At 35.9% G+C, this 24,490-nt stretch overlaps 2 long non-coding RNA genes across 3 annotated transcripts in view; one reads left to right on the plus strand and one right to left on the minus strand.

Moving 5' to 3' along the window:
• The window catches only part of LOC132692308 (uncharacterized), a 270,163-nt gene that overhangs the window by 39,072 nt on the left and 206,601 nt on the right, over positions 1-24,490 (plus strand). For both annotated transcript variants that reach the window (XR_014137607.1, XR_013555204.1), the window contains exon 2: positions 16,854-16,934. This is a non-coding gene — a long non-coding RNA (uncharacterized LOC132692308). The remainder of the gene's footprint in view (positions 1-16,853; positions 16,935-24,490) is intronic.
• LOC144616158 (uncharacterized) overlaps positions 1-24,490 on the minus strand; it is a 48,288-nt gene that overhangs the window by 7,098 nt on the left and 16,700 nt on the right. Inside the window, exons 4-5 of the long non-coding RNA XR_013555205.2 lie at positions 18,721-18,924; positions 16,757-16,861 (exon numbers count right to left, since the gene is read on the minus strand). This is a non-coding gene — a long non-coding RNA (uncharacterized LOC144616158). The remainder of the gene's footprint in view (positions 1-16,756; positions 16,862-18,720; positions 18,925-24,490) is intronic.

A 24,490-nucleotide genomic window follows, 5' to 3' on the forward strand; every position in this document is an offset into this window, starting at 1 on the left:
TAACTTTCAACATTTGGAGAAATTCTCTTCTACCAATAGGTGGTTAATGAAGAAAATGGCTGTAGTTCCCTTTAGAGAAGGATGGGGAAATTACTAGTGAACATACTTGTCGTAGTTTAATATGATGTTTCCTGGGGTGCCTGGGTGGCTCAGTTGGTTGGGCGTCTGACTTGGGCTCAGCTCATGATCTCACAGTTTGTGGGTTCTAGCTCCACATCAGGCTCTGTGCTGACAGCTCAGAGCCTGGAGCCTGCTTTGGATTCTGTGTCTCCCTCCGTCCCTTCCTTTCCCCTGCTTTCACTCTCTCTCAAAAATAAACATTAAAAAAAAGTTGTTTTTAAATATGATATTTTCTCACAGAATCCCAGAATTTTCTTTCAGCCAATGAGTTCTGGCTCTGAAAACTGACTTTAAGTCCAGAGATTGTGCATAGGGTCAATTATATTTTTCCATTGATTTTTTTCACAGTTTTAAACAAATTTTATCCAAAATACAGACAAAAACTGAAAGGATTATTCAGTGGATACCTGTAATCTAGATTCTATAATTAATATTTTGCTATAATTATTTATCAAATATCCAGTCATCTTATTCATCCTCCATAAATATATCAAATAATTTTTTATGCTTTCAAGGCAATTCACTTTATCAGTACACTTCATCCTTAAACATTTCAGAATGCATATCTTCATCTAGAATATAATATATACGTTAAGAATTTTTTTTCCCACAGTATAATTCTAAGCAAATCTATAGAGTAGGGAAATAAATGTCACATTATTCCTTTTCATTTTGTTTTGGTGAATGTCTTCACTGTTTGCATTGCCTGACAAAGGGCTTTAAATGTCTATATATCTGGAAAACAAGAGGAGACAAAAGAGTGTCAAAAACAAATAGCACTTTTGGCCTAAAACAAAACTCTTGCTCTAAAATAAAATAATAGGAAAAAAATAGCTATTCTTCTTACATTAACCCGTTTGACAAAGAAGATCTAATGTTAAAAATGTGTCTTTGTTTTTATTTGTATAAGATCCTGTTTTCTTTGATGTTTAACAAATTGTTTGATTCATTTCTTTTTGATTTGTCAAATATGAAGAATAGTGGATATGAAAAGGAAATAGTTGCTTTTCAAGTCAAGTCATTTATTGATCATCCCAAGTTTGGAAGAAAATAACTAAGGCAAAGTAGGACTTGATGAATTTTTGGTTTTGTCAGTAGAAGATTCTGCTCTTAAGGTGGCTTGTTAAAAGAAGTAGGAATCTATTTTCTCGTCTAAATAATATAAACTAGCAGGAAAGTAACAACAAAAATATGAGTAGAAATAAAAAGATATTTGTGGTAGCTTGACTTGGATTTTCTTTTTTCTTCAGTTACCTCTCATAATACTGACTCTTTCTTCTCCATACACAATTGATTTGGGCCTTGGAGGATGATGTGGCATAGAGTAAGGATATGGGCCTTATAATGATAGGGACAAAGGTTTGCAAAATTTTGCTATTTTCTATTGCCTAGCTGTGTACTTGAAGGAGTCTCTCACTTTCTCTAAATTTCATTTTTCTTTTCCAAAAAATGGTGGGAAATAATGCCTTTCTTAGAGTATACTTTTGAAAATGTTATTACACAATGAATAGTCTCTATTGATATTGATTATATTATTTGGCAGCATTAATTGAGGAGTTATATTCAGACACTCCAATGTATCTCAAAAATATAAAGTTGTTAAGTTCCTAACCTAAAGATGCATATTGTGTTAAAGAAAATTAAGAAAATCAATAGCTAATATACTTAAAATAATGCTATCAGAGAAGAAGAGATTGAATGGTAAAGAACTAAAAAAATAGTGTGATAAGGAGTTACATCCAGGGGTGCCTGGGTGGCTCAGTTGGTTAAGCATCCAACTCTTGGTTTCCACTCAGGTCATGACCTCGCAGCTTCATGAGTTTGAGCCCTGCATTGGGCTCTGCGCTGGCAGTGAGGAGCCCGCTTGGGAGTCTTTTTCTCTCCCAATCTCTCTGCCCCTTGCCCACTTGCACTGTCTCTCTCTCTCTCTCTCAAAATAAATAAATAAGCTTAAAAAAATTTTAAAGGAATAATATTTAATTAAGCCTTGGTATTGAGAAGATGTGAGGTAAATTGGTGAAAGATTTTATTTTTAAAGATTTTATTTTATTTTTAAGAGGAAGTAAGACTGGAGTTGCTTTTTGAATGATGACAGATAATCAGATGGGTGGACAAGAGAAAAAAAAGCTGTTCTAGAAAAAGCACCCCTGATGTATAAAGACACAGAGGTAGAAAAGAACATGGCTTGTTCGGGAGCTCTGTATGATTGATACAAAATGTATGTGTAGGGACAAGATAAAGAATGAGAGAAATAGGGAAGACCTATATGATAAAGGACTTTTGTTAAGAAATTTCACCTTTAAGCTAAAGGCCATGAGATACTGCTAAGAAGTTAAAACAAGGAAATTACAAGAATTTTAGGAAAATCACTACATCTTCAAAATACAGGTGTGAGAATGAAATTGGAGAAACTGGTTATGATGTTGTTGTAGCAGTATAAGCATTCAATTTAAGGAAGTAGTGAAATGTTAATTGGGGAGAAATTTACATTATATTTAAGAGATAGAATGGACTTCTTAAATATCTTAGTATATAGGATTTTGTATCTAATTGGTTATGGTAGTGATGGATCAGAATCAAAAAAAGATTCCAACTTCTGACTTGTGGGTTTGAGTGGATGGAAACCCAGAAAAGGGGTAGATTTTAGGAGAAAGACAATGATTTCTTCTTTGGATATATTGAGTTTAAAATGGTTATGGGGTATTCAAGTGGAAAAACAGTAGGGAATACTCTACAGAGTTACAACATTCACTCTATGCTGATGTGCACACTGACACATGCACAGTTCTGGAGTTTCTGAACCTGGCAAGAGCTAATTGTCAGAATGGAGATTAGCCATAGCCTTGATGTGTATTGGGACTCCTCAGGGGAATTTTATTTGCATAAAAGGAAAGAGAATGAAAGTTCAAAGTCTGGATAGTACCAACATTTAAGGTTGAGAAGAGAAAGTAAAAAAAAAAAAAAAAAAAAGGAAAAGAAAAGAAAAAGAACTGAATAGGGAAGGTGCAGAATTACCAATATTTACTTGTTTGTTTGTTCATTCAAAGAATATATGTTGATCTCTTTCCTAACCTGGGTTGGCCCCAAGTCAGAATCTGAGATGAAAGTATGCATTCAGTAATTTATTTAGAAGTGAGCCCAGTTGGAAGGCAGAAATGAGGAATTAGTGGAGTAAAATAAGAGAGCATTATCAAGGTGGCTCTCATTGCTGGTAACCAATGCTTAACCCTCTGGGATAATTTGAGGAAACTTATGTATATTTCTCAGGACTCTACACTCCAGGGATGAAAGGAAGACACATTTATCTATGGAATTCTGCCTTCCATTGGCCAGCAGTTACCCCACAGGTTCAAGTAACTCACACTTCTGGGGTGCCTGGGTGGCTCAGTCAGTTAAGCATCCGATTTCAGCTCAGGTCATGATCTCACAGCTCGTGAGTTCGAGCCCCACACTGGGCTCTGTGCTGACCGCTCACAGCCTGGAGCCTACTTTGGAGCCTACTTCTGTGTCTCCTTCTCTCTCTCTGCCCCCTCCCCCACTCATTCTGTCTCTCTCTCAAAAATAAATAAAAATTTATAAATTAAAAAAAATTTAAATAACTCACACTTCTGGCTTGTGCATCAGTAGCTTCTGCTAGGTTGAGTGGGTTCACCTGGGGAAGTCATACTGTAGCATTAGAAAGGCCTTCATGTAGGAATGGCAAAATATGTAGTACTGATCTAGGTGAGTACTGGCAAGTTAAACCTTCATCATTTTGGTTCTTGAATGGAACAGGGGCTGGAACAAGAGGTAGAACTGAATGGATAAAAAGTGGTACAGAAAAGTTTTGGGTAAGGTCCACTCCTTGCAGCCCTCAAGTCCTCCCTCTTGTGAGGGTTCTTCTAATTCATCCAAGAGTTTCCTCCAAGATGGAGGCCAGCGCCTCCAGCTGCATTCTTGGTGCAGGGAAGTCCTGAGTCAGGAGGGTGTGTGGTACTGGCCAATGTGAGGCCTTGTCAAATTGCAGATGGGAAAGCTGATTGACCCCTGTGGCTGGAATACAGGTGAGGCTGAACAGACATGAAGGGGAACAGTCTTCTAATACAAGCACTTGCTATCTACATCCAGTTCCACAGTGAGCAAGGTAAGATCATCCAAACCTTCATGTAATTTACTTTCTAGTAGATGAGAGAGGCAGAAAATATAAAGGAATTGCAAAAAGTGCTGAATTAAGACGAAGACAACATTTAAAATGCATTTAAGTTGTTTTGAGGAAAGGAGGAAGCTATAAAAAAGAAAAACATTTCATAAGTCTTTCCTCTTGGACTTAAAATTGTGACTACAGTTCACCCAACAACGTGGGTTTGAATCGTGAAGGTCCACTTATATGCAGATATTTTTGATAAATATAGCCCAGTACTCTAAATGTATTTTCTCCTTCTTACACTTTTCTTAATAACATTTTTTTTCTCTAGCTTACTTTATTGTAAGAACACAGTGTATGATACATCTAACACACAAAATATGTGTTAATTGACTGTTTATGCTATTGGTGAGGCTTCAAGTTAACAGTAGGGTATTAGTTAAGTTTTTGGAGAGTCAAAAATTATACGTGGGTTTTTTACTGGGGAAGGGGCGTGGTGCCTCTAACCCCCATGCTGTTCAAAGGTTACCTGTATTTAGCCTTGGAATAGAGAATACTATTTTACTCTCTACCTCCTTTGCTTTCTTCGTGTTTTCCACAAAAACACTTTTGGCAACTAGGCAAGCTTTTGTCACTTCCTTTGAATCAACATCTATTATGAGTTCAGCCGAGGGCTCTTGAAAAGATTTGCTTGCAACTTGGAGCTTTAAAGCTATTAAATAGTGAGAATAGCTCTGAACATTTTGGCTTTTCTCCAACATACTCTCCTCTTACTAAAAGGGAAGAAAAAAAAAAAAACAAAAACAAATGAAGTGACAGAAGGAAGAGTACTTATCCTCATGAACACTGACATTTTTCATTCATCGATATTCCCAGTGGAGCAGTGGGTTAGGATTTAAGTATATATAGAACAAAATTTTTCTTTTAATATTATATATATTTTAATATAAATATGTATACTAATGACAAACATATTTTATAAAATATATATCATAGGGAATTATGTGTTAGATTTTATATGTTTACATATATAAAAAATTCTCCACTGTGTTTCTCCTTTTAAGAGTGGTTTAAATTTAATATGTTACACATTTACCTATGTTCATCACACCTTATGCCTTTATGATTCTGAACTAATAAATCACTAAAGACAATATTTTAGCTTAAGTTGCTACATCATAATTTTGCTCTAAATCATTTGAAGGACAGCAGCAGCCAATAGAATCTACTTTTGTCTCACTTGGTGACCCTTACCAGCAAGCACATTTAATTATAACCCTCCTCATCTTGATTATAGTACTTTGCTAATTTGAAATTCCACCTAGTCAATTAATGTAGTTTGTAGTATCTGTAGAAAATCATGAACCCATGGTTACAATTTTAATTATAGCATACATTTTACAAATCTCTGCCATCCATCTCCAAGGACATTCTCCTTTGTGTAAATTGTCATGAAATGGGTCTCCTTCCTTTGACTTAATATTGCCTTCTTGAAATATAATGAATACCTTTTGATGACAGCATCCCTTTCTCAGTCAGCATTGGTGAGAATCATGAACTGCACTAAGAGGGTATTTTGCTAAATGCAGTCACGGGAGCAAATGTGCCATTTATAAAATGTCGTCCTGACATGTGGCATTTTTGAAACACTGAAAGACCTTCGTGTCTAACAAGCTAACATAAAGGGATAAAGGCCTTTTGAAAAGAAAAAAATACCGAGAAGAAAAGTGTAAAAAGATTAAAATGTATCATTTGTAAATGTATGCAGTTATTTCCCAGATTTCCACAAATTTAAAAGTCTGAGATTACTGCTGCCTTTCGACCATTAACCAAAAATAATGACAGCAATTGCAGAAAGGATAAGCAAAAGGAGAGCTAAGATTTTTCAATTTTGGTTTCTATGGTTTTATGGTATTATGGTTTGATAAGACATAATATAACTTATAGAGTCTTATAAGCAAAAACATGGGAATTATTTGTTTCCAAATTTTATTTTGTTTCTTTATAAAAATACTTAGTATATTTCAATTCTAATTATAAAAATGTAGCATATCCAAGATCCTCATAAAAAAGTCTTAACTTCAGAGATTTTATGTGATAGGCAATTAATTTATAAAGTTATGAAAGAATATTGAAAGCTAGTATCTCAATGGTCAATCTAGGAGATAAATATCTTGGCCATTGTAATAGACTCTGTATGATCCCATCGCTACAAATTTGTTTACCAGTTAAAATTCTCTGTAATAAGGTTCTTGAGGCTATACCCATGTTTCCTTTGCTAGCTCAGAGTAACAGATGTCACTCAAGAGTTTCATAGTGTCACATTTAACAGTTCAGGCCAGACTGTTCTAGTTCAAATCCCAGCTCTGTCATTATTAGCTGTGTGACCATGGGCAATTTATTCAACCTTTCCATGTCTCAGTTTTCTCATCTCTAAAAATAGGTGTAACAATGATACTTACCTTGAAGGTTTGTAGTGAAGCAAAACCAAAGCAAACCAAACCATAATAAACACTTAGAACACCGTACATTCTCAAATATTATCCATTATCAATATTATTTTTATTGTTATCACCCATAAGACAGTACTTATAACAACTAGGTCTTTGTCATAAATATGTTTGCTGATTTCTATTGTGTGTCAGTGCATGCTGTTTGCCCTACAGAGAAAGAAAAGAAGAGGGTGAGAGGGGAAAAAAGAAGGCTGAGAATTGTGGAAATTAACATTTTCATGTCAGATACAATAAAATACTTTTGCTGCACAAAGCGATCATCTACCGAGTGTATTTTCCTATGTCTCTGTTAATTCTCTCAATCACTTACTGATGCCTCACCTGAGTATTGATTTCATTACTTGAGTAATGTCATTTTGCAGCCTTGTCACTGAGGTAGCAGACTGAGAACTCCACAGACATTCTCACCACTGTAGTTGGGTGCCTGGACAAGCACCCCCAACAGCTCTTAATAAGAACTTATGAAAGACTGAGGTCTTCAAGGATGTATTTTTGAAAAGTCCCCACCATCTTCTCTAAAACCTCCCTCTTCCTCAGCCTGTTTGGAAGCATAAAGACAGAATCATGATTATTCTTACTCATCACCTCCTCCTTTCCCCAAGCTTAACAAGTAGGACTTTAAGGCCTCAGGGAAGAAAATGTATATATATATATATAACTTAGGGAGGAAGCTGGCAAGGCATAGAACACAAAATAATCAAAACTATAAATCACAAGTGAATATGCTTAGGACTGTGATGCCTAAAACCAAATTATTGAGTCAGCAAGAGCAGCAGGTTTTTGTGGATAACTCATGGATAACTATCATTTTGCATGTGTTGGTTTTGGGGATCTGGGAGACTTAACACTTCCCTACACTCTTATCCACATGACACTCTGCTCTCCAGACCCGTGAAGTTCTCATCACTTCTGAAAAATGCCAAACCCATTTCGTACACTTGATAGTTCTGTCCTTGTCTAGGGTGGTTCTAGATCCTCCCTCAGATTGGTGTTCAGATTGTAACCCCTCTTTGAAAGCTCTTATCATTCCCCCTTACTCTGTGTTCTCTCTACATTGATTGGTAAGACATCACAGCATTTATTTTATTACACTGTAATTTTCTAGTCACATTTGTCTTCCCTACAAAACTGTGTCTCCATAGTAGGAGATGTGTTTGCTCAACTCTGTGTTCCAGTGCTGGCCCGATGTCTGGAAGCACAACAATGTTGCTTGATAAATATTTGAGGAATGAATCTATACATGCAGAGAATTTTCTTTATTATTTATTCATCATAATTAAGGGATTGTCAATCAATTTCTTAGTCAACCAGACCCTGAAATTTATCTCTGTATTTTCATTTATTCTTTATCCTTTATACCTATTAAATCAATATTTACGACATTTCTCAATTTCCTTTCCAATGACAGAGTTTTTGTTTAGATGCCAACTGTCACATGTTTATAATAGTAAAATAATCAAATAGTATTGTAACTCTGGTTTTTACCTATCCAATCAATCATGTGCATTTCTAAAAGTTTAATTTTTCCAAAATACCTATTATTCTATTGACTAAAAGTCTCTATTTTCAAATCTATTTTATTTTTAATAGGATGATGCATATGTGGTAAGTAAATTAAAAATCTAATGTAAATCACTCTTCCACTCTATCTCTCACTTCATAGAAAACCATAGTTATCAGTTTCTTGGGTGTCTTTCCAGAAAATCTCTCTGTATACATATCTTTGTGTGCATATATGTGCAGATGTGTGTAGGAAGCTCCCACTTTTTTCTCTAAGAGTAGTACAATTGTCTATATACACCATCCCACATGTTGCTTTTTTTTAACTTAATATGTCTGAGAGATTGTTCCTTGTCAATATTTCGGATCTGAATAATTCTTTTTTTTTATGAAGAATCTTTCATTGTGTTTAAATATATATAACATAAAATTTACCATTTATTTTTTTTTAATTTTTTTTAACGTTTATTTATTTTTGAGACAGAGAGAGACAGAGCATGAATGGAGGAGGGTCAGAGAGAGAGGGAGACACAGAATCTGAAACAGGCCCTGGGCTCTGAGCTGTCAGCACAGAGCCCGACGCGGGGCTCGAACTCACAGACTTTGAGATCTCACAGACTTTGAGATCATGACCCGAGCTGAAGTCGGACACTCAACCGACTGAGTCACCCAGGCACCCCTAAAATTTACCATTTAAACTAATTTTGAGTGTACAATTCAGTGGTGTTTAGTACATTTACTATGTTGTGCAACCATAAGTGCCATCCATGTTGACAACTTTTTCATTAACCCAGAAACTCTGTACCCATTAAACAATAATGCCCCATTTCCTCCTTCCCTTAGTTCCTGTTTACTTATTTACTTTCTGTCTCTGTGAATTTGCCTATTCTAGGCACTCATATAAGTTGAATCCATGTAATATTTGTCCTTCTTTGTCTGGCTTATTTCACTTAGCATGTTTTCAAGTTCATCTATGTTATAACATATATTGGAAGTTTATTCCTTTTTATGACTGAATAATATCCCATTGTATATATCACATTTTGTTTATTCATACTTCTGTTCATGAACACTTAGGTTGTTTCCACCTTTGGGCTATTGTAAATAAAGCTGCTATGAACATTGGTATACAACTTTATGTTTGAATCTCTGCTTTCAATTCTTTTAGGTATACCTATACCTAGGAGTAAAATTGCTAAATTATATGGTAATTCTATGTTTAACTTTTTAAAGAACTGCCAAACTATTTTCCATAGGGACTGCAACATTTTACATTCCCTCCAGCTATACATGAAAGTACCAATATCTCCACATCCTCACCAACACTAGCTCTTTCCCCTTCCTTTCTTTCCTTTTTTTCTCTTTTTTAAATAATAGCCGTCTAAATAGTTGTGAAGTGGTATCCCATTGTGGTTTGGGCTGGCATTTCCTTGAGGACTAATGATATTGAACATCTTTTTATGTGCGAAGTGGCAGTTGCATATATTGCATTCTGGTCAAAATTATGAAATATTTTGTATATAAAAGTTTATATTTGACAAGTATGAAATGTAAAGATTAATAATTAAACAAACCCTAGAAAAACCAACACTCAACTTAAGAAATAGAGCATTCACCATACTGATCTAGGTCCTTGTGCTTACTTCCTATATCACAACCCCCGTGAACCCCCAGTCCAGAAATTTCTTACCTGGAATTTATATTTATTATTTTAACTTTTTCTATCTCTATTCCATATATATATCTCCTAAAAGAATTTAATGCTTTATTTTGCTTCTTATGAACTTTGTCATACTCTATGTATTTTTCTGATATTTCTTTACTCACTCAACATGTTTCTGATATTCATACATTTGGATTTTTATGAGTTATTTATTTCACTGCTATATAGTATCCCATTGTGTAACTATACTGCACTCCATTCATTTGCCAATTGATATTTGGGTTCTTTCTAGTTTTCTTGATATTACAGATAATACTATAAACATTTCTATACAAGTTTTCTGCTACATATAAATAAAAGTATAACTAGGAGGGGAATTGTTGGGTCATGAAACATGTTTATCTTCAAATTGATCAAATTACTTTCAAAGTACTTTTACAAAGTTATATTTCTACCACTCTCTCACATGATTTGTGTTGTATAGATTATAACATACAGATTGTAAGAATCCTCTCCCCCCATGTTTTATATTATATATGTTATTTGAAAAATTTTAAACCTTTTTTGTTGCTGTTGTTATTCTTATATCTGCTTGGTTTTTATAAATGTTTCAAAAATAAATTTGAAGATACTGTGGGAATCCATAGTTGTTGTGTACAGAGTTCTATATCTGTATATGTCAAGAATGAGGATGGTAAAATGTACAAATATGACAATGGATTGGTTGATTTTTCAGTTTTTGAATCTAGGTTATTAGGTACATAATGACTTTAATTTTTCTTTCTTTCTTTTTTTTTATTTTTGCCTAATGAACTGAACATTCTGTTATAGTGACTCATTCTTTGGCACTGCTTTCAATATTAATGTCTATTTTCTCTTACATCTTTGTGAGTGTTTTAATAGTAATTATGATGGTTAACTTTATATATCAACTAGACTAGGATAAAGGAGGTTCAGATAGTTGCTAAAACATTATTTCTGGCTATGTCTGTATGAGTGTTTCTCTATTTCTGGCTATGTCTGTATGGGTGTTTCTGGAAGAGATTAGCATTTGATTCAATAGACCAGTAACAAGTTCTACCCTCACCAATGTAAATGGGCATCATTCAATCCATGGGAAGCTAGAATGGAACCAAATGGCAAAGGAAAGATAAATTCTTATTCTTTCTTCTTGAGCTGGGAAACCCATCTACTCCTGCTTCTCAGGCCTTTGTACTCAGACTGAATTATGCTACGAGTTTTCCTGGTTCTCTGGCTTGCAGACAGCAGATTGTAGGACTTCTTGACCTCCATAACTGCACAAATCATTCCTATAATGGATTTCATATATCTATCTACTTCTGTATATATCCTATTGGTTCTGTTTCTATGGAGAACCCTAATACAGTAATATAGGTATATCAACTATTTTCAATTGTAGTTTTAATTTCAAACTACCTGTGTTCTTATGTTGTACATATTTTTTATAAACACATAGCTGAATTTATTTGTTTATTTATTTAACTTATATCCAGTCTTTTAACTGGAAAGTCATCGTACCTATGTCTGTTATGATTGTTGATATATGGATTTATTTGTTCTCTGATTGTTTTGCTGATGTTGAGGAATCAGTTTTGATCTAACTGCTGTTTCCCTGTAGGTAATGTAACTTTTCCTCTCAATGGTTTTAATATTTTATTTTTTACATTTTATATGGCTGCAGAACAGTGTATCAAGATTTAGATTTTTCTTATCCTGCTTGGGATTTTATACCTCTATATGATAATTTTTTAATAATAATTTTTTAGCATTATTTCTTCCATATTTATCCTTTTACATTGTTTCCAATATGTTCTTTTAAAATTCCACTTAAAGGTTGATTGGACCTTCTACTATAATTCTCTGTGTCTCATAATCTCTTATTATTTTCCATCTCTTTGTTTCTCTGTGACTTTATTTCCTGATATTATTAGTTCTGAACTTTTTGAGTTTTCTGCAGTGCAGATGGAATTATTTCTAAGCTTTCAACCGATAACGTCAAAGCTTCTAGGTTAAGATGGAGTGTAGATTCAATATCTAATTTTCTTTCTTCTAATGATTTCAGTTTTTTTAAACTTGCTTCTCACATAGTAAACACACTTATTTTGTATTCAGTATCAAAACATAACAATATCAGATGTCTTTGTGGTTTTAGGTTTGTTGTTTATAATTTTCTGCTGACTCTTATACATGGTGGCTTGTTTCCTTTATGTTCTGTGATTTTCTTTTTTCAACTCTGACCTCTTGTATGTTGCAACTCTATCTCTATTCCTTAAGACTAGCATTTGAGGCGGAATTTTAGAGGGCAGTGGTTTCCTCTTTCTACCAATTGCCTAAGGGCTCTACTCATTAGGGTCTTCCTACAGAGTTGTGTCCTCACCTCTCAGAATTAAGGGGATTATTGAAAGATCACTTTAAATGAAATTCAGTAAGATTATTGCTTTTTCTACATAATAATGATCCTCTTTAACTAAATTATTGCAAATCTTTTCATCAGAATAAATACAATTTAAATGTCACATAGCTAGTTTTAGATGAGGTACAGTAACTTAAGAAAAATTTTAAAGAATGCATTTATAAGTGTTGCATAAGTACTATTTCTTACTGTACTTTAGGAAAGAAAAATATAATTTTTTCCTTCATGAAATTTTTAGAATAAAACAAAAGAACTTCTAGACACCTTGAAGGCTACTCCTCAATTACTCTCACTGTATATCTGTTTACCCAATAATTTCTGACATCCAAACTAAAAATAATTTGATATCTTTCCAATACAGGCAGCTAGTCCTTTATATGAACAGACTAATTTTATTATTTTGATGGTTTAAAGAGAACTGCAATCTCTTGTGTTAAATGACTCCAGCTTATTAAGAAGAAAGACTTGAAGGGAAACTAAGTGATGTCCATGCTAGCAGATGCCTTCCTGCTGGATTTGGCCAATGGGAAGTACTGATGGAGATTGGAGGGCAACTAAGGAAAAACCAACTAGGCTATTTTTTTCTTCCCTCCCTACCTAGAGGAGCTTCTCTAGCAGTGGCTGTATCTCCTCATTGTTTCCTGCTCCCTCTGTTTGGGCCTGCTGTGGTTACAGCTACTGTCTTTTGACCCTACACTTTGGTATCTGATAAACAAACCCATCCCTTTGTTTCTCCAATCTAGGAAAGGAAGTGGCTTTCTGATGTTAATTACTAATTTCTTCAAAAGCCTAGATTCCAATTGTTAACTTGTAAAATTATGCTGATCTTTTTCTCTGGGAGTAATGCCAGTATATTCTAGAATATCATTTTCTTGTATCAAAGCTTTTAAATTCTCTGTCCTCCACATTTACTCTGTTCTTAGAAAAAGATACAGATACTGGTTTCATTCTTTCATAGGACAGAGGATTCAGAACAGGGAAATATCTGAGTCCTAAAAGGAGAATGCTATCTTGGGGTACCAAAGAAGCCAGTAGGAGTGAATAGCCACAGAGTAACTAGATCTAGCAGGATGGAACTAGGAGGCTGATGCTATGAAAATGATTTCAGTTACTGATTTCAGAATCAAATGTGAGAGAGTATCTTGAATAATTGCCTGGAAGAGATTTTTATTGTGGCCTGTTTTCATTGGTAACCTAGAGTATGTTGTGGAGAGTTCAGCTTAAATGCCTCTCTATTCTTCTGTTGTGAACCTAGTCTGGTTCCCACAGGCTGCTATATATAATGAATTTTAAGGCAAGTCTCGGGTGTAAAATGACATTATCCTAGTTAAGAATAGGTCACATGGACACATCTGGACACAAGATTGTTTGGAGACTGTAGTCCCTATCCTAGCCACTGCATCCTGGCAAGAACTCTATATTATGGAAAGAACATAACTTTTGGTGCACAGAAAGTGTCTTTACCATTTACTGTCTGCCATGTGAACTAAAGTAGCATTGCTGAAGAATCAAATAAGGATAATTTCTTTGGGAAAATAAAGTTTGACTGTCAAATAAACAACTACAGTACTTCCAAAGTCATGAACCATGCAGTCCAGTCTCAGAATGGTATTGAAGTCAAAGGAACACTTCTGAACAAAGTGCAAAGTAGCTCTAATCCCTATTACTCGCTAGGGTTTTGCTTCAAATAAGGTAGAGCTACACTGCCATGACTCAAATAGCATTGCTTCTTTTGCTCTTCTCTTTTAAATCAGGCCACTCCCAGTTTTCTACCCACCTTGCCAGACTTTCAGATGTTGACACTGATATACTCCAAACCTGACCCATCCACGCCATTTAAGACTTGGATTGCAGACTGCTATTTTAGGAGACAAACTAAGTTAGTACCATAGTTTTCTTCTCTACTGGTCACAGCAGTTTTAACGTACTGCATAACCAAGTTCTTACAGGTTATTATGTGTAGTACAAGTCTGAGGAAGCATCTCTTACGTGCAGGATAAAGCTTTCTAATTTACTTATGACAGAGATACCAATCAAATCCCAATGGTGGAGACCGGAGTACAGATCAGAAAACAACAACAAAAGTTGAATCCTGAGCATAAAAAGAAAGGGTTTAACAGAAACCCTGAGGTTTAGTGAAAAATGAGGCACTAACCCTTGGTAGTTTAAACTGGTTTAAGTGCAACAAAAATTAACCAAGACCCCACCATCCAGTGGAGCTAAGCCTTCTATGCATGGCTCATCTAACTGGCCTTAGTTGAAAAACAGGGCAGCACCTGGAGAAGGAATGTCTGAGAAAGGCAGAAATTAACACTCAAGGAATTGCCTAATATAATGCCAAATGGTTTTGACATAATTGAGAAATTTAGCTTTCATGAATTTATATACAACCAGTTTGGAGTAACAGAAATAAAATAAAAACTGTCAAATTCAAACAATTGTTTGAGCGCAAGATAAGCTTCTTGTTTAATTGTTGAATATTGCAACAATTCTTAAAATTCCTGAATGTGAAGACTAAGTCTCAGAGAGCTGTGCTAATTGTTCCCTACAAAAAAATCCTCTGGTTTGTTCATAATTGTGATCGTTGATTCTATGGAGGATAGGTTATCTCACTTTTGAATTATCTTCTTCCCCTTCCCAAATGAGCAGGCTGATCAATCATCTCTAAGCATTATGAGAAAAGCCCCTCATAAGTATATGTAAGCCCGTTTTTTAAATTGTCATCTTAATGTATGTAATTATTAAGTTCATGTTCAGCTTTATATCATTTCTAAATTATTACTACAGTTGAGTAAGCTCCATTCTGTTTGTTATACTGTACACATGTCTTATATTATTTCTTAATTTTATTGTGCATAATCTTTGCTTCCTTCTTGGTAATCACAAAAATAAAATTGTTATCTCTTCATAATTTTATACTTCTATTTATGATTACTTTTGCTATTTGATGAAATGCTATGTATAGCTATATCACCAAATAACACATTTTCATCAAATTATAGTTTTCTGAGAAAACTGGAATTCTAAAAGTAAAAATTTGAGTAAGAAAAATTTTTATGTCTTCAAGTTATTCCAGTCTCGGGGAGGCCTAGTATTGAAATTTTTATGTTTAATTTATTTATTCATCTTCCTACTCTGTCTCCCAAAAGATTTAAGTGACCATGTGGCTTTATAAATGACTTAGTGCTTTATGCCCTACTGGGAGGTCTACCTCCACCTAGCAAAAATTTAGCATTTGGAGGGACATTGAATTTTGACCTGATGGAGTTAGGGATCTCTTACTCATTGTGGAGTTAATATTCCATGTGGCTAACATTCAAAGTACTAACCAAAATTTACAAGAGGTGCACAGATGTGTGTTCAGATGTGTTAAGACAGACATGACTCCTATGACAAAGGAGGATGGGCACCAATTCAAGCCACACAGGTTTTTATTTTCACCATTTATAATGATAAGTAGTGAATTATAGCACATTATGGATGATCTTAGAGCATAAATTTTTAAAATGTCCTAAATCTTACAATTAGTATAGATAATGAGATACACGAAGTCACTTAAAGATGGATACATAAGTGAATCTAGAGTAAAATGTTAATCTAGACTAAAAACTTATCCAGCTTGACAGAGGTTTGAGTTTATGCAGCAAGGCAGCTGCAGAATTGGAAGCCTCTGACAAAGGTATTTCTGGGAATTTCTAGTCATTCATAAATATCTGAAAAGGATTTGATGGAAAATTTTAATTATTACTATCATTATTGTTTATTGTAATATCTTTTTAAGTCTGCTTTTTTTTTAACTGAACTGTCTGTGGTAGACATATTTTCATTTTGAGAGAAGGGATTTAATTGATTATTTTAAATGAACTTTTTTAATTTTGGAATTGTTTTAGAGTTACAAAAACATTTCAAAGATACTACAGAGTCCCCACATACCTCATACTCTGTTTCCTCTATTATTAATATTTTACATTATTTATATATTATATTTGAATATAAATATAAGAACATAATTATATTATTAATATTTTATATTAGTCTGGATCATTTGTCATAATTAAAAAAACACTACTGATACATTATCATTAACTAAAGTCCATACTTTATTCATATTTCATTAGTTTTTACTTACTGACTTTTTGTCTATTCCAGAATCCCATCCAGGATACCACATTACATTTCATCATCATGTCCCCTTAGATTCCTCTTGGCTATGACAGTTTTAGTGACTTGCCTTGTTTTTGATGACCTTGACAGTTGTCAGGAGTACTGGTCTGATATTTTGCAGAATATTCTTCAGATGGAATTTGTCTTCTACTACTAGACTGATATTGAGGCTTTTGTGAGGAAGACAACAGATCAAGTACGATTCTCATCGTATCTTATCAAAGATAACTCATACTCACATGACTTGTCACAATTGACGTCAACTTTGATCATCTGGCTGAAGTAGTGCTTGTTAGGCTTCTCCAATGTCAAGTTATTCTTTTCTACTCTTTTCAGACTGCAGCCTTGGAAGGAAGTATACAGCACACATGTCAAGAGTGGATAATTTTCCTCCCCTTCTTGAGAGTGAAGCATCTGGTAAAGTACCTATATAAATTATTTTTAATTACTCTGCAAGGTGATTTGTCTGTTTCCCCCCATTTACCTAGCCAATCATTTATACCTATATGGACTTATGGATATTTATTTTATACTTTGGGTTATAATCCAATACAATTTTACTTACCAGTTGCTTAAAGGCTCACCTTGTGTATTTTCTGCCCCAGTTGCTTAAAGGCTCACCCTGTGTATTTTCTGCCCCAGTCTTAAAATCAGCCATTTCTCCAAGGAGAAATTTTCTTTGAATTTTCTTTATTTGAGACTAGTATCAGAAACCAAGATGTGGATACTAGATTTGCTTATTGCTAGTGAGATGTCATTTCTTTTAGGTCCTCTTAGCTGACAGGGCAGAATATGTGGGCATATACTAACCTGTGTGTATACTATTAAAAAAAAATCAACTGAGTAAGTTTGAGGATCTAATTGGTTTTATTCAGCAATTGATGAATTGAGCAGCATCCTATCTAGCAAATAGAAGGAGCTCAGATGAGTTGCACAAAAGAAAAGGTTTATAGGCAGGAGGATAGGACAAGGAAGTTAAAAGAGTGGATTATTTCAGGGAAAGTTAGCTTCCTTTAAGGAAAGGCAGGGGGTTTTATTCATGTAGATTTCCTCACTAGTACTGGTCAAGAAATTCCAGACTAATTGTTTTAAAATTCTATTATTGAGAAAGGCTGAAAGTGAAGTTAGGTTAGGTATTAAGTCTTGGTGGGGCTTAGCAAAAGTGACTCCATCTTAGACCTGTTGTTTCTTTTTAAGGAGACATGTTCATAAATATTGTTATATGTAAGAATGTGTATCTATAGCAAGCTAACCATGAATTCATATTGATGTTGAGAACTTTAATTCATTACCATGTGAATCAATATAGTCTTCTCCCATTGCCTCCTCCTACTCTAGCCATGAGAAACCTGGCTCCCACTATTGCCATTCATTTTCTTAAGTGTTCATTTCCATTATATGTGTACTGTGATTTCAGAATTATTAACATACCCCTATGGGAAAAATTTGAACTCAAGTACAGTGCTTGGGTACAATTCCTTTGTCTTTAGCCCTATGAGTGATAAATATTTAGTTGAAAATGTTTGTAAGCAAATTGCTGAACTTATCGCCTGGTTTCTCTTTAATGCTTATAGTAAAGTGTGAGAGGAGAGCAAGAAATTGAAAGAACTGCTAAGTAAAAAGTAACCAGAATTGAAGATTTGGAAAATTCTCAGTCTATGCATATGGCAAAAAATGAGAAAGTATGTTCTGGAGAGAACATCACTGTCCAGTGTGCCTGGGCAATCACCTCATAAAGAGATTGTGCATAATTAAAAAAAAATTTTTTAACGTTTCTTTATTTTTGAGGGACAGAGAGAGACAGAGCATGAGTGGGGTAAAAGCAAAGAGAGAGGGAGACACAGAATCCAAAGCAGCCTCCAGGCTCTGAGCTGTCAGCAAAGAGCCTGATGCGGGGCTTTAACCCACAAAATGTGAGATCATGACCTGAGCCAGTCGGATGCCTAACTGACTGAGCCACATAATTTTAATCAACAATCTCAGCAGAAGCCAGAAATAAAGATGCGATTACACCAATACAGACGCTACTAGTTTGCATTGAAAGGGACAGAGATCAGTTGAAATAAAGGAAGGCTTTTAGACTTCAGGGGTTTCACACATGGAACAATAGAGTTATCCAGCTGTGAGCATGCCATATCCTGTAGGAAAGGGAGAAAATGACGTATATAAAGACATTTCAGAGATAATCAAGGCTGCCACTCACATCCACAAGCCCATGTGTACAAGGCTTCTTTCTTCTTAGTTTCATAGGGTGGGCCCACTTCCTTGGTGTCAGTAGCCAGGCTGTGCTGCAGAGATGAGGTGAGGTGGGGCCACTGTCTCAAAGCCATGCGGGTGAGACTGCCGCCCCAGTGGGCCTGGAGGACAAACCACTGAGCCAAAGATGATTATTCTCGAGTCTTAAGATCTATTGGGGAAAAAAAAAATCTACTGGAATTTGTCTTGCTGGGTTATGGGCTTTCTTGAGACACATTCCCCCTTTTTAATTTCCTATTTCTCTTATTTGCAATGAGGATGTCTATCCTGTGCTTGTCCCAGCACTGTGTTTTGGAAGTACCTAATATGTCTGGTTTCATGAGTTCACAGTTGGAGAGGTATTGTGTCTCAGGATAAAGCACAATTTAAGTCTTACCCATACATAATTTAGAGATGTAGATGATGTTTTGAGTTAGTATTGATGCCGGGTTGTATGAAGACTTTTTGGAGCTATTGGTTCACGGTGAATGTATTCTGCATGTGAGAAGTACATGAATTTGTTGGTGGTGGGAGGGTTGGGGGAAAAATGTTATGGCATGAAATTATGTTCCCCTAAAATTTATACGTTAAAGTTTTAACCTCCCGTCTGACTCTATTTGGAAAGAGGGCCTTTAAGGAGGTCATTAATGTTAAGGAGGTCATAAGGGCAGGGCCCTAATCTATAGGACTGATGTTTTTATAAGAGGAGGAAGAGGCATGGGAGAGTTTCTTTTTCTCTCAGCACATACACAGAAGAAGGGCCATGTTAAGACATAACAAGAAGGTGACTATCTTCAAGTCAGAGAGCGCTTATCAGAAAATATTTTTTTTTTATGATTTCTATCTTTATGTTGAACTTTGTGTATTATTTTTCAGGTTTCAGTGAGTTGTCTGTATTCTTTGGAAGCTCACTAAACTTCTTTAAAATAATTATTTTTGAATTATTTGTCAGGCAATTCATAGATTTTCACATTCAGGAGTTTGTTAGTGAAATTTTATTGTCTTCCTTCTGGGTTGTCTTTCTTCCCAACTTTTTGTGTTCTTTGTAGCCTTGCATTGGTGTCTGCTCACTAGAAGAAGCAGTGACTTCCTCATAGCCTTTACATACCGGATTCAGTAGGGAAGGAGTTTTATCTGTGGGTGGGCATGAGGCTGCCGTCTAGGATGGGGTGTGCAGTGGCACCCATCCAGGAGGCACCCAGGTCCAGTGAGTGCTGGATTTAGGAGAATGTATGGGTACCAGTTCTGGGAGGTGGGGCACGGTAACACTTGGTTCCAGAAGCATATGTGGGCACGTGGGCAATTGGATTTGGGGCTTCCAAGTCCAGGGGTATGTGGTGGTACTAAGGGTACTTAGCAGTGTTAGCTGAGAGGTGGTGCACGGTGGTGGCAGTTAGGGAGGGCATACAATATCTGCAGTTCTGGAGAGATGTGGCAGTTTGAGCTCCTGGTGGCTCCAGAAGCTGGGGCTCTTACTGGTGAAGACTGTGGGGTTCCTTAGCAGCAAAGAATCTGGTCCCTGGCAGTGGGAGGACTGCTGGTGTCTTCCTATACTGCTTTTCCTCAAGGGGGAAATCAAAGCTGAAAGGATTCTTCTTACTACTGAGCTGTGCCTGGGGGAAGGGATAACGTGAAACTATTTTTTCCCATCTCTTATATATAGTTATCCTCAGTTCTTTTGCCCCACTGGTTTGTTGCAGTTTCTAACCTGGACCGTGAAACTTTTCCAGAGTTCTTTTTATTCTAGAAGTGGCTAGGTCATAGTTTTTAGTGTAGAACAAGGTCTGGGACCTCCTAGTTGGCTATCTTGCTCTGCCTCTTTTTTGTCTATAGCCGGTAATCCTACGGGCAAGACACATTGCTGTATATCCTTCACCATAAAATTATTTCCTTGGTCAGAAGTTCTATTATATGAGAAGCTGTAATGATGAATAAGGAATGCCACAAATTCCAGTTGTAGCAGAGACATTTTGAGCACAGAAAATAAATTTGTATGAGGAATATATTTCCATTCCTGTGACATAAATGGTTGCTTCCTCCCTGATTGAAAGAGCCAATCTCATCCTTCTGGTAACCTTGGGAAAGGTTCTGCATCAGAGGCTCAATTTTAATCTTTGCTGTTGGCAGTTTGGCCTCTCCCTTTGAGCCATAGCCACTTTGTATATGCGCCCATTAAGCAATGACCAGGGTGGTTGTTCTATGAAGGAATTTGAGTCTCATTAATTTCCTGGAAGTGGTGAGTGATTGGAGGGGTTGCTGAGGAGAAATGGCCTCCCTTGTGAAGCAGTTTACAAAGAGAACATTCTTTAAAGTTTATGAGCCCTTTGTAGAACATTTGGAAAATACCAAAAAGCATATGGAAGAAACAAATTAAGAGTGGTTCTAGATAGGAAAGCATTCATCTATACATTGTTAGATAGATTTTTGTAATCATAAAAAGAAACCCTGGATTTTGAAAATAATTATTTCCCAAAGCTACTATTTTACCTATATTTTAAATCTATGGCCTTGACTGCTAAAAAGATGGTTCACATAATTATATCTATGAATGCAGGCATGAGCATCTGCTGAGCACGGCTTGGAAATTGACAATTAGCAGTAAATCAAAGGATTCAGACAGCCTAATGTTAACATCATCATTAAAATGAACAAGAAGATTACATTGATCAAATATGAAAAGAGTACTTAAAACATTGAATCTATGGGCTTTCCTGCAAATTATTACCTCAGAAGGCTATGTGATCATCTCTCCTTTTCAACTAATTGCCTGCACTCAGATGATTTTATTGCTGCATTATAATTCAAGATTCAATTTTAAAGTATTAAAATAGCAGCTTGTTTAAAAGGAACTATGCTTTTTCTCTATCCAGTTTTGTTCATTTTGATCTTAGACTCCAAACTTTAAGAGTTTGGAGTATTCTGGAAGACACTCCTCAAAAAGAACTCGAACAACACATCTTGGGAAACACTGGTGTACTTCAAATGGCCTTTCACATAGGCCTTTAAAAACCCAGGGTCTCCTTCTTCCACCCTCACTGTTGTTTAACATTGTTATTTTAGTTCTGGCCAAGGCAATATGCTCTAAAAAAGAAATAAAACATAATTAAATGAAGAAAGAAATTAAAAAAAATTATCACTGTTTTCTGAAACGTTCTGATTTCACAAATGAGGGAGTTGAGCACAAAGGGATCAATTGACAAGACCAAGGTTTAATAGCTCATTAATGAAAAAGCTAAGATAATAGAGCTAAGGTTTAGAAAAGTGGGTAGAGATAGACTTTTTGTGCATGGTTTATAATCTACAGAGATAAGGTGCAGAAGACATAATTTTAAGACTAATCTTTAGACATGGGGTCATTTATTTTACATTCAATAAATTTCTCTGAGAGTGCCTACTTACACAGGGAGACACTGTGCTAGGCTCTGGGGAGGAAAACACAGCCAAGGCAGATGCCATGCATCCCTGCTCGTAAATTGCCTTCATTCTAGCAGGGTTGCAGATGTTTCAAATGTTTGGCCAAAATTAATTACTATTGTAATAAATACTTCCAGACAGTAAGACACAGTGCTACTAGCCCACAAGAGAGAGGGATCTGATTTTCTTGGGCAAATCAGAGTAGAAAAAACAAAAAACAAAAAACAAAAAACAAAAAAACAAAGCACAATCCCTTAAGCATTTTGGTAATCCAGGTTTTCTTTTTAATTTTTTTAACTTATTCTTTTAAAACATAGGAAATGATACAATGCTACATTTAGAAACATTGGTGGTAATGAAAAAAACTTGCAATAAAGTGATCACTGGGTAAAAACATGATATAAGAAAAGTGAGATTAAAAGTCCAGATTGGGGCACTTGGGTGGCTCAGTTGTTTAAGTATCCAACTTCAGCTCAGGTCATGATCTCATGGCTCATTAGTTGAGCCCCATGTCAGACTCTGTGCTGACAGCTCAGAGCCTGAAGCCTGTTTGGGTATTCTGTGTCTCCAACTCTCTCTGTCCCTGAACCCCCATTCATGGTCTGTCTCTGTCTCTCTCTCTGTCTCTCTCTCTCTGTCTCTCTGCCTCTCTCTCTCTCTCTCTCTCTCTCTCTCTCTCTTTCTCTCAAAAATAAATTTGAAAAAAAAGTAGACTCCTTACCAAACTCCACACCCGAAAAACAAATAACCCAGTGAAGAAATGGACAGAAAACATGAATAGACACTTCTCTAAAGAAGACATCCAGATGGCCAACAGGCACATGAAAAGATGCTCAACGTCGCTCCTCATCAGGGAAATACAAATCAAAACCACACTCAGATATCACCTCACGCCAGTCAGAGTGGCCAAAATGAAGAAATCAGGAGACTATAGATGCTGGAGAGGATGTGGAGAAACAGGAACCCTCTTGGCACTGTTGGTGGGAATGCAAATTGGTGCAGGCACTCTGGAAAACAGTGTGGAGGTTCCTCAGAAAATTAAAAATAGACCTACCCTATGACCCAGCAATAGCACTGCTAGGAATTTACCCAAGGGATACAGGAGTACTGATGCATAGGGGCACTTGTACCCCAATGTTTATAGCAGCACTCTCAACAATAGCCAAATTGTGGAAAGAGCCTAAATGTCCATCAACTGATGAATGGATAAAGAAATTGTGGTTTATATACACAATGGAGTACTACGTGGCAATGAGAAAGAATGAAATACGGCCCTTTGTAGCAACATGGATGGAACTGGAGAGTGTAATGCTAAGTGAAATAAGCCATATAGAGAAAGACAGATACCATATGGTTTCACTCTTATGTGGATCCTGAGAAACTTAACAGGAACCCATGGGGGAGGGGAAGGAAAATAAAAAAAGAGGTTAGAGTGAGAGAGAGCCAAAGCATAAGAGACTCTTAAAAACTGAGAACAAACTGAGGGTTGATGGGGGGTGGGAGGGAGGGGGGGTGGATGATGGGTATTGAGGAGGGCACCTTTTGGGATGAGCACTGAGTGTTGTATGGAAACCAATTTGAGAATAAACTCCATATATTGAAAAAAAAAAAAAGTAGACTCCAGATGAGACAAACAGATGTTTGCTTTTCTCATTAGTAGCTCTCTCAGGACTCTTTTCCTAAGCCACATGCCTTAAGTAACATGTAGGCTGCAAGCCCCACATCACAGGCTGAATCCTGGTATAATTATGTAAGCCGTTGATGACACATTGACCTTAGATGGCACTTCACATGACATGGTACAAAGCCCCACTCCATTTCTTAGGTCAGGGCTCCTTAGGCAAGAGGAGGACGTGTCAGAGAAATCAGATAGGATGCAGTGCTGTTTGTTCAGATTCCAGCTGCTTGATCACTGTCATTGGGGGTCAAGACATACTGGCAATGTGTGAATAAATCCAGAATAATTCTACCCGTGATCCACAATAATTTCTCTCTTGAGGCAGAAAAAGAAATGCTACTAATATGGATATCAAGATTTAAGTATCTGCCAGAAATAGTTAAGACAGTGCAAAATTAATAATAATATTAATAATAAAATAGTGCTATAATGCTGCAAAGCAGCTAGGCAACAAGGTATTAGTAGCATGTTATTTTTAAAACTATTTTCAATAGTAGCTTTCTCTCACACACACAAAATTCATGTAAATGAGAGACAAATGTCAGTTTTGGAAAAATGGGATATTTATGCATTGATTTGTTTAAATATCTGGATAGCTAAATTTCTTTGGAGTTAGCTGATTGGTTTATGGAAGTCACTAGATGGC

This window comes from Panthera onca, chromosome B1 (genome assembly GCF_046562875.1).
Source record: "Panthera onca isolate mPanOnc1 chromosome B1, mPanOnc1 haplotype 2, whole genome shotgun sequence".
Lineage (NCBI taxonomy): Eukaryota > Metazoa > Chordata > Mammalia > Carnivora > Felidae > Panthera > Panthera onca.